This window comes from Mustela nigripes, chromosome 3 (genome assembly GCF_022355385.1).
Source record: "Mustela nigripes isolate SB6536 chromosome 3, MUSNIG.SB6536, whole genome shotgun sequence".
Taxonomy (NCBI): domain Eukaryota; kingdom Metazoa; phylum Chordata; class Mammalia; order Carnivora; family Mustelidae; genus Mustela; species Mustela nigripes.
This window is the reverse complement of record NC_081559.1, coordinates 5,658,240-5,663,000: the sequence shown is the minus strand read 5'-3', so window position 1 is coordinate 5,663,000 and position 4,761 is coordinate 5,658,240. Positions and strand designations below refer to the sequence as shown.

General features: G+C 31.2%; 1 non-coding gene across 1 annotated transcript; it reads right to left on the bottom strand.

The window, feature by feature from the left end:
• Positions 1-1,024: 1,024 nt before the first annotated feature.
• Positions 1,025-1,128, bottom strand: LOC132014750 (U6 spliceosomal RNA). Its single transcript, XR_009403398.1, has one exon. It is a non-coding gene; the product is annotated as a U6 spliceosomal RNA (small nuclear RNA).
• Positions 1,129-4,761: the final 3,633 nt, after the last annotated feature.

Sequence of the window (4,761 nt, the reverse complement as noted above, 5' to 3'; positions counted from 1 at the left end):
GGTTCCCCTTTCTTCGCATCCTCGCCAGCATCTGTCATTTCCTGACTTGTTGATTTTAGCCATTGTGACTGGTGTGAGGTGATATCTCATTGTGGTTTTGATTTGTATTTCCCTGATGCCGAGTGATAGGGAGCACTTTTTCATGTGTCTGTTGGCCATCTGGATGTCTTCTTTGCAGAAATGTCTGTTCATGCCCTCTGCCCATTTCTTGATTGGATTATTTGTTCTTTGGGTGTTGAGTTTGCTAAGTTCTTTATAGATTTTGGACACTAGTCCTTTATCTGATATGTCATTTGCAAATATCTTCTCCCATTCTGTCAGTTGTCTTTTGATTTTGTTAACTGTAAAAATGTCTATGCTACCTAAAGCAATCTACACATTTAATGCAATTCCTATCAAAGTGCAAAGGGAATCCATCAAAATCCTTGAGGAGAACACAGGCAGCAACCTCTTCGACCTCAGCCGCAGCAACATCTTCCTAGGAACATTGCCAAAGGCAAGGGAAGCAAGGGCAAAAATGAACTATTGGCATTTCATTAAGATCAAAAGCTTTTGAACAGCAAAGGAAAGAGTTCCAGCACCATTTGTTGAAAAGACTAACCTTGCTCCACTACGTTACTTTTGCTCATTCGTCAAAGATCAGTTGACTGTATTTATTTAGGTAACAAGTTTTAAGCTAATTAAGAAATAGAACTAAAAAAAAAAAATGTTTACTCCTTCTTTAACTTTATTTATTGCTCAAAGCTTTCTTTCATGTAGATACAAATTTCTTATCTATTTGAAATTCCTTGTGTGTGAAGAATATTTGCAACATTTCTTGTACAATAGATCTGGTGATAATAGTTCCTTTATATTTTTGTTTGATTTAGAAAGTCTTTATTCTCTTAAAACTTGAAGAATCATTTCACTGGCCCTAGAAATCTAGGTTGGTGGTTTTTTCTTTTAATATTTTAAATATTTCACCTTTTATTTTTGCTGGTGAGGTTTCTGAAAAAAAAAGTGATTTTTTTTAATCTATTGATGAAAAGGAATGCAACATTTCAATAATTTGCACATCATCCTTGTGCAGGGCCCATACTAATCTCTATATCATTCAAATTTTACTATCTGTGCTGCTGAACCAAACACTACCCTGTAATTCTTAAACTTATTTCTTTGCTGATTGTGTTTTCCTTCACCCTGGCCTTTTCCTTCAGGATTTTGTTTCTCTTTGGGTTTTTACATTGCCAATATGATTTGCCTAGATATGGGTCTTTATTTGTTTATTTATTTATTTTTGCTTGTATTTATGATGTTGACATTCTTTTAGCTCTCTTGTTTAGTGATTTTATGCTTGTCCTTTGTTTTGCAAAGATTTATTTTCAAATATATCTTCTAACTTTTCATTCTGAGGTGTTACATTTTTTACTGTTCTCCTATAGTTCTAGTATACGCTCTCTTTCATTCTCTCCTCTCTTTATGTATTTCAATATGGAAAGTTTCTATTGCTTGATGCTCAGGTCCACTTACTATTTCCTCAGGCTGTCAATCATATTTATAAGACCATTGAAGGCATTTATCTTTTTTTTTATTTCTAGCATTTACTTTTGATTCTTAAGTTATATAAACTCTAAGATAGAATCTCTATCTGTTCTTGCATGCTATTTATAGTTATTTTAAATTTCCTGTCTACTTTATTCCTGTGTTATATCCTAGGCTAGTTCTGATGACTTCTTGTCTCTTCAGTTTTTTCTGACCTTCAATTTGGCTTACTTATTTATTTGATTGAGCTATCTAGAAAAGTAGTTTGATATTAAATGTGATCTGTTATATCATGTTGTATTAAGAATAGAACTTGAGATAAATAGGTCTTTAATGTGAGGATTTATGATATTTAACTAATTATTTGGCTGTATTTAGTGTCTGTTTTAAGTACTACAGAATGACATTCCTTAAATCCCTTATTTTTTCTCCCTTCTGTCCTTCAAGGATTTCTATATGTTGTTGATTAGAGAGAGTTGTGTCCCCTGCACCCTTGCGCACCCTTGCAAGGAATATTTCTTAGATTCTCTCTTTTAAAAACTTAGTGGGACCCTTGGGTGTAAAGTTTATAACTCCAGGGGCTTCTGTTCCAGTTAAGCAGAACTCAGAAAGCACCTACCTCTCCAGATTTCAGAATGGCATTTGACTTCCAAACTTTGTTCCATGGTGAGAACTTTCAGTTTGTATAGTTTTTTGTTTGTTTGTTTTTGTTTGTTTGTTTTGTTTTTAATAATGTGATGGGTGACAAATTCTGTCACTTACATGGTATAGATGCAACTGGTTCTTTGGTTTGGATTACTGCTACTTTGAGTTTTAATCCCTAGGGAAAAAGAAAGGAATAAAAACATTTTTCCCCTGATAAGTAGTTTTAATTCTCTATGTCTTAAATTATGGATAATATTATCTACCTTATAGAATTGTTAAAAGGATTAAATTAAATGAGACAGGTGTTAATCATAATTAGTGGCATCTAGAAAATGTTTATGTAAGTATGCTACATTAGTTTTCCCACAAATGTCCTATCCATGTAAATATTTGCAGACAAAATATACTGGACCTAGTTCTACAAGATGGCATAGGCATAAACATAGGCTTAAGCATAGATTGCATAGGCATAAGCATAGCATATAGCATATTATACCACACTTCTGTGTACTTTTTAGAAATATGGGTAGAGTTATTCGAATTGACACAAGGGAATTTTTCTCTATATCATATAGTTATTCTAACAAAGAAAATTCAGAGAGTTTTATTCATTTATTTATTTTGTAGCTGAAAGTTATATGATAAAGATTCATTATTTTTTAAAGTGTAATTTTACATACTTTAAGTATAGAATATTAATCATATTTTGAAATAATTCCTGCATTGCCAAGACCTTAATATAAAGCAGAATTTTTTTTTCTGTGTATTCAGATATTTTTCCCTACTGTACTAAAATCAAAAAGAAGTTTGGTTTATTTATTTATTTGATTGTGCTATCTAGAAAAGTAGTTTGATATTTAATGTGATCTGTTATATCTTAAATTCTAACATTAAATGAAAATATAAAACATATGCTTGCATATTTAGTTATCTTTTAGACTTGAATTAGAATATAATAAGCAGTTGTTTCTTAAGTAATAAAAGGCCAAATTTGGAATATAACCATTTAAAAATTTATTTATAGAAGTTGTCAGTCAATATAAAAAACAGTTGTGACATTTCTTTCATCTGATTTATGATTTAGTTATAAGTGAAGCTGTATGAAGAAATTAGTGACATAAGTGGGAGGTGTAGTTAGTAATCCTATACTTAGAGAATAGTATTTTATATCTTCAGGTCATTCAGGCCTTAAATATATTTGGTAAATTTTCCATCACTTATATTATGGATTGAGTTGTGCCTCCCCATATTCATATGTTTAAGTAACACCCAGTATCTCAGAATGTGACTATATTTGGAGACAGATCCTTTAAAGAGGTGATTAAGTTAAAATGGACATAGTCCAATATGATAGATATCCATATAAGAAATTAGGACACAACATAAACAGAGGAAAGACCAGGTGAAGGTAGAATGAAAAGACTCTATCTACAAGACAATGATGGAGGAAGCCTGTAAAGGAACCAAACCTGCCAACTGCTTGATCTAAGAATTGGAGCCACCAGAATTTGGAGAAAATTTTCTGGTTTAAACTACCCACTCTGTGTTATTTTGTTATGGTAGACCAGCAAACTAAATACCTAATAAGAAACAATAAAAAAGACATGAATAAAAACATTACAACAGAAAATCAAAAAGGCCAATAAGCATTTGAAAACATGCTCAAATTCATCCGTAATCAGGACAATGCAAATCAAGCAAGAATAAGACAGAACTTCACAATTATTAGATAAACAAAAATTTAGAAGATGAAAAATGTCAACTGTGGCCATGATTGTAGGGAGTTAAAAACCTTATTGTATAAGTTCCTGTAAATTGACACAAGTATTTAGGAAAGTAATCTGATACAATTTAGTTTAAATAAAGTACAGGCATTGCTTATGGTTCAGCAATTCTGCTTGTTGATCTATCCCAAGGAAATTCTAGCACAAGTAGAAAAGTAACATCTAATAGTGCTTGCTTTAGCATAATTTGTGGTAGCAAGATGTTGAGGGTAATTTGGATGTCCACAACTTGGGTAATAGGTGCTTAGAAGCACTATAGAGGAGTTGAAAGCAATAGTTTAGACACATACATAACAACTTGCATGGATCACAAAAAAATAATGTTGAGTTAGTAGATAAGAAACTTAGTTCAGCATATGGTATGATAATACCATTGCATAAATTGAGGAAAACATATGTACACTAAACAAAAATGAATATTTTTAAAAGAATAATGAGATAAGTGAATATTAAACAGAGAATAGTTGCCTATGAATGTAAAGCAAGGAGAGTGGCTCTCAAAAATACAAAGAATAATGTTTTTTTTAAAATAAGTAATATAAAAAGATACATAAACATTGTGATTTTTTAAATTACTTATACATTTCATTTGTATAAGATAAGGAGAACATGTAAGTTTAGAGTGTTTATTTCTATGTCTAGCACATTGTAAAAAATCAAATATTTAATGAATTTATAATTGAGTGAATGAACAAATGGATGGATAGATGAATGATTAGAACAATAATACCTCCTGTACACACAATATGTGCTATTGGATACTGTTATTTTCTTTCCATATGTCCAATGAGTTAATCATCACATCCCTAGA